Genomic DNA, 6,979 nt, shown 5'->3' on the forward strand with positions numbered 1-6,979 from the left:
TAACTTAGTATATGGTATATAAGGTATATATTTATTTATGGGGATAGTTTATACATATTTACAGGGATAGGTATGTAGTAGATATTTATTTTTGTAATTATATATTTATATACAGTGGTGCTTGAAAGTTTGTGAACCCTTTAGAATTTTCTATATTTCTGCATAAATATGACCTAAAACATCGTCAGATTTTCACACAAGTCCTAAAAGCAGATAAAGAGAACCCAGTTAAACAAATGAGACAAAAATATTATACTTGGTCATTTATTTATTGAGGAAAATGATCCAATATTACATATCCGTGAGTGGCAAAAGTATGTGAACCTTTGCTTTCAGTATCTGGTGTGACCCCCTTGTGCAGCAATAACTGCAACTAAACATTTCCGGTAACTGTTGATCAGTCCTGCACACCGGCTTGGAGGAATTTTAGCCCATTCCTCCGTACAGAACAGCTTCAACTCTGGGATGTTGGTGGGTTTCCTCACATGAACTGCTCACTTCAGGTCCTTCCACAACATTTCAATCGGATTAAGGTCAGGACTTTGACTTGGCCATTCCAAAACATTAACTTTATTCTTCTTTAACCATTCTTTGGTAGAACGACTTGTGTGCTTAGGGTCGTTGTCTTGCTGCATGACCCACCTTCTCTTGAGATTCAGTTCATGGACAGATGTCCTGACATTTTCCTTTAGAATTCACTGGTATAATTCAGAATTCATTGTTCCATCAATGATGGCAAGCCGTCCTGGCCCAGATGCAGCAAAACAAGCCCAAACCATGATACTACCACCACCATGTTTCATAGATGGGATAAGGCTCTTATGCTGGAATACACTGTTTTCCTTTCTCCAAACATAACGCTTCTCATTTAAACCAAAAAGTTCTATTTTGGCCTCATCCGTCCACAAACATTTTTCCAATAGCCCTCTGGCTTGTCCACGTGATCTTTAGCAAACTGCAGATGACCAGCAATGTTCTTTTTGGAGAGCAGTGGCTTTCTCCTTGCAACCCTGCCATGCACACCATTGTTGTTCAGTGTTCTCCTGATGGTGGACTCATGAACATTAACATTAGCCAATGTGAGAGAGGCCTTCAGTTGCTTAGAATTTACCCTGGGGTCCTTTGTGACCTCGTCGACCATTACACGCCTTGCTGTTGGACTGATCTTTGTTGGTCAACCACTCCTGGGGAGGATAACAATGGTCTTGAATTTCCTCCGTTTGTACACAATCTGTCTGACTGTGGATTGGTGGAGTCCGAACTCTTTAGAGATGGTTTTGTAACCTTTTCCAGCCTGATGAGCATCAACAACGCTTTTTCTGAGGTCCTCAGAAATCTTTGTTTGTGCCATGATACACTTCCACAAACATGTGTTGTGAAGATCAGACTTTGATAGATCCCTGTTCTTTAAATAAAACAGGGTGCCCACTCACACCTGATTTTCATCCCATTGATTGAAAACACCTGACTCTAATTTCACCTTCAAATTAACTGCTAAACCTAGAGGTTCACATACTTTTGCCACTCACAGATATGTAATATTGGATCATTTTCCTCAATAAATAAATGACCAAGCATAATATTTTTGTCTCATTTGTTTAACTGGGTTCTCTTTATCTACTTTTAGGACTTGTGTAAAAATCTGATGTTGTTTTAGGTCATATTTATGCAGAAATATAGAAAATTCTAAAGGGTTCACAAACTTTCAAGCACCACTGTAGATATTTATGAAGTGTATATATGGTATATAGTATATATATTTTTTTGTAATTAGATATTTATATAGATATTTATGAAGTGTATATATATGGTATGTAGTATATATTTATTTTTGTAATTGTATATTTATATAGATATTTATGAAGTGTATATATGGTATGTAGTATATATTTATTTTTGTAATTGTATATTTATATAGATATTCATGAAGTGTATATATGGTATATATTTGTATAGGTGTATTAATGTAGTTTGGATTTCGGGGTAGTTAAAAAGGGGTGGGAAATTAAAAAAGTATTGTACTTCTTCCCACTCCTTTTTCGAACAATGTGTGGTGTTTTGTAATGTCTTAGCTCATGTTATTTTATTTATTTATTTTTAATTTCTTGTTTTCTTTCTTTTGTATGTACAAATAGTTACATACATTTTTTATACATGTTCGAAATTAAAATAAATTCATTCATTCAAAATTCATTCATTAAATGATAGCTGAGATGTTATACTCGAGTTTGTCCACTAGATGTGAGTGTAGCATCGATTTTTTTCCAGGAGAAGAGAAGCTACACTCCAGCATACTATATTCATCTCATTCTCATTATCTCTAGCCGCTTTATCCTGTTCTACAGGGTCGCAGGCAAGCTGGAGCCTATCCCAGCTGACTACGGGCGAAAGGCGGGGTACACCCTGGACAAGTCGCCAGGTCATCACAGGGCTGACACATAGACACAGACAACCATTCACACTCACATTCACACCTACGCTCAATTTAGAGTCACCAGTTAACCTAACCTGCATGTCTTTGGACTGTGGGGGAAACCGGAGCACCCGGAGGAAACCCACGCGGACACGGGGAGAACATGCAAACTCCACACAGAAAGGCCCTCGCCGGCCACGGGGCTCGAACCCGGACCTTCTTGCTGTGAGGCGACAGCGCTAACCACTACACTACCGTGCTGCCCGATGCTATAATAATTCTTGAAAAATTAAGGGCCCGTTTACACGAGGACGCTGTCGGGTAAAAACGACTAAATATTTTATCGGAAGTGCCTTTCGTCTACACGGGGACGGCGTTTCCGAGGCTGAAAAACGGAAAAAATTGAAAACGCCTTCCAAAGTGGATAAGTTAAAAACAGCCCCCGTTGCATATCCGTCTAAACTACCCAATACGCGAAACTCTGCTCGGATCTGCTCACGTCGGGTACGCGTTTACGTCATACATATGTCATATACTGTACATGCCAGCCCGGGAAGTAAGAAAGTAAGTACAAAAGTAAGAGCATGTCTGATTACATCGATCCAACGGACCTTCAAGCTGCTCTGGCAGCTTTAATAAACGTCCAGGAGTCCTTCGAACATCTATACCGAATCTGCACATATACCGTTAATGAACAGAGGCGGGTATAGTATGCTCTTACTTTTTTACTTACTTTCTTACTTACCATAGCCAGAGTAGTCAAAGCTTTCGCGGCGCAGATGTGCAGATCAGACAAGACGGAAGACGTTGCGCATGCGTCCAGACATAGCGGAGGTCTTTCACAGCACCGCCTGGCATGCACATCTGTGACAGAGCGCAATGCGTCTGTCACTAAACAGCGGTTCCTCCCACTGGTCATGTTTCAATGGTCACGTGCAATGGACTAAACCACAGTTGCAAAGACATTCCAAATACAATCTGTGTTGTATGTTTGCTGTGGGTTTGGTAATGGGGGCTTTACAAGTATGTTTTGTTACGGGTACATTTGTTACAACTTTTAGATATGTAAACCTGAAATGTTTGGTACATGTGTTCATAGTAAAAGACGCGACACAGGTTTAAACAGCGCAAGCATTTATTAGTTTTCACTATAAACAATAGCGTGTAAAGATTCATTAAGTGCGCATGTTTAACATCTGAATCCTTTTCTGCTAGAGTTTATCTAACATCAGCCAGAAATGTTTGTAGCCATTTACCTGCTGTAGTCTTCCGGGTGCGGGACCAAACCAGAGTGCAGGTCTGAAAGCGCTTTTCCAGGTTTCTTCCGCGATGCGCGGGAAAGCAGCTCATTAGAGCGGAGAGAAATGGTCTAAAAATCTTACGTAAGTGTTTGTTGTAATATTTAAGGTCTGCACATTGTTGTAGGAGTGTAATGCATGCAGTGAAAATGTTTAGAACTGTTAAAATCTGTCTAGATGTGTTGATTGATTTTAATTGTGTTAAGACTGTGCCATAGTCTTTTAAATATGCGCTGCACTTATTCGGGAGACGGCCTCGGCAGGGAGAGGACGCATGACTTGAGCTCTGTGTGAGTAATGCCAGAGTAGCCTAGCTTGCGTGGGCATTTTGTCCCAGAATTTTTTTGGTTTTGTTTGGTCATCAGTGTTTTTTTTGTTTGTCCTGTTTGTGTTAACTGCCGGCTTAAGAATAAAAAGAAAACTATTTTTGTACAAGAATTTTCCTTGTTTTGCTCATCATTCTGACTGACTACTCCATCTGCTCGGCACACTCTATTACAACATCCAGTTGAATTCCACACATTTATGCGTCACCGTATAGACGCAGATTTCCTCCTTGAAAACGGTCGTGTAGACGCGGAAAAAAGTGAGAACGAAAACGGACTTTTGCGTTTTTGTTTCAGACCGTCCCCGTGTAAAGTGGGCCTAAAAAAGATAGATTCTTACCAGGGCGGCACGGTGGTGTAGTGGTTAGCGCTGTCACCTCACAGGTCCGGGTTCGAGCCCCGTGGCCGGCGAGGGCTTTTCTGTGTGGAGTTTGCATGTTCTCCCCGTGTCCGCGTGGGTTTCCTCCGGGTGCTCCGGTTTCCCCCACAGTCCAAAGACATGCAGGTTAGGTTAACTGGTGACTCTAAATTGACCGTAGGTGTGAATGTGAGTGTGAATGGTTGTCTGTGTCTGTGTGTCAGCGCTGTGATGACCTGGCGACTTGTCCAGGGTGTACCCCGCCTTTCGCCCATAGTCAGCTGGGATAGGCTCCAGCTTGCCTGCGACCCTGTAGAACAGGATAAAGCGGCTACAGATGATGATATATATATATATATATATATATATATATATATATATATATATATACAGTACTGTGCAAAAGTCTGAGGGACTCAATTTTTTTTTCATACAAACTTTGTTATAGATTTCTATTTTATGGCTTCTGCATAAATATGACCGAAAACAACGTCAGATTTTCACACAAGTCCTAAAAGTAGATAAAGAGAACCCAGTTAAACAAATGAGACAAAAATATTATACTTGGTCATTTATTTATTAAGGAAAATTATCCAATATTACATATCTGTGAGTGGCAAAAGTATGTGAACCTTTGCTTTCAGTATCTGGTGTGACCCCCTTGTGCAGCAATAACTGCAATTAAATGTTTCTGTTGATCAGTCCTGCACACCGGCTTGGAGGAATTTTAGCCCATTCCTCCGTACAGAACAGCTTCAACTCTGGGATGTTGGTGGGTTTCCTCACATGAACTGCAAGGCAAGGCAAGGCAAGTTTATTTATATAGCGCATTTCATACACAGTGGCAGTTCAATGTGCTTTACAGAAGTAAAAGCAGAACAGTAAACAATAGAAAATAAAATTACATAAAATAAAGGGGGAAGAAAAATAATAATAAGAATTAAACAATAGTAGAAATAAAATAATAAAATGAAATAAAGTTCAAAAAAGGAATCAGCCTCGAGATTAATTATTATTATGGGTTTAACTCATAAAGCGCGCTCTTCCCGTGGCTCTTCACGAGGATCACCAAAAATCGTCCCGCAGAGAAAATCTACGAGGATCACAGTCACAAAGAATTAAAGTAAAAGTAAAATCATTAAAATCCAAGATTAAAAAGAAATTAAAATAAAGTAAAATAATTAAAATCAAAATTAAAAGAAATTATGTTAAAGGAAATTAATTACTTAGGTAAAAATTAATCAAGTGAAAGCATCTGAGAACAGCTTTGTCTTGAGCCTGGATTTAAAACTAACAACAGTAGGAGCATTTTTGATCTCATCTGGAAGTTGGTTCCAAAGCTTAGCAGCATAGCAACTAAAGGCTGCTTCACCACACTTCGTTTTGACAGCTGGTATTACTAGCAAGTTTTTCTCCTGTGATCTTAGAGACCTAGTTGGTGCATATCATTGAAACATATCCAGTAGGTAGCTGGGTCCCATCCCATTTAATGTTTTAAATAGAAGTAATGCCTTAAAGTCAATTCTATAGCTCACTGGGAGCCAGTGCAGAGACCTTAGGATTGGAGTGATATGGACTACCCTTTTTGTTCTTGTAAGAACCCTTGCTGCTGCATTTTGGATTAGTTGAAGCTCTTTGATGGTCTTTTTTGGAAGACCTGTGAAAAGGCTATTGCAGTAATCAACCCTACTGGAGATGAAAGCATGAATAGTTTTTCTAGATCATGTTTTGTCATGAGACCCCTGAGTTTAGAAATGTTTTTTTAGGTGATAGAATGCAGACTTTTTACCACTTTCATATGACTGTTGAAGTTAAGTTCACTGTCAATAAGGACACCAAGGTTTTTGACAGTATCCTTTGCTTTAAGCCCCTTAGTTTCAAGAACAGTGGCAATCCTAAGCCTTTCCTCCTTTTTGCCAAATATAATTGCTTCAGTTTTATCTGCGTTCAGCTGAAGAAAATTGTGAGACATCCATTTGTTCATTTGGTCAATGCATCTATGAAGAGACTCAAAAGGGGCATAGTCATTAGGTGACATAGCTAAGTAAAGCTGAGTGTCATCTGCATAGCTATGGAAGTTTATTGAGTTATTCTTAATAATTTGTCCAAGTGGGAGCATATAAAGGTTGAATAGTAATGGTCCCAGGATTGAGCCCTGGGGAACCCCACAGTTCAAGGACACGGGTGATGAACTGTGGCCTCCAATGGCCACATAAAAAAATCTTTGTTGTAGGTAAGTTTTTAACCAGTTGATTACTCATCTCATCTCATTATCTCTAGCCGCTTTATCCTTCTACAGGGTCGCAGGCAAGCTGGAGCCTATCCCAGCTGACTACGGGCGAAAGGCAGGGTACACCCTGGACAAGTCGCCAGGTCATCACAGGGCTGACACATAGACACAGACAACCATTCACACTCACATTCACACCTACGGTCAATTTAGAGTCACCAGTCAACCTAACCTGCATGTCTTTGGACTGTGGGGGAAACCGGAGCACCCGGAGGAAACCCACGCGGACACGGGGAGAACATGCAAACTCCACACAGAAAGGCCCTCGCCGGCCCCGGGGCTCGAACCCAGGAC

This window comes from Neoarius graeffei, chromosome 1, assembly GCF_027579695.1.
Source record: "Neoarius graeffei isolate fNeoGra1 chromosome 1, fNeoGra1.pri, whole genome shotgun sequence".
In the NCBI taxonomy this organism is placed as follows: Eukaryota; Metazoa; Chordata; class Actinopteri; order Siluriformes; family Ariidae; genus Neoarius; species Neoarius graeffei.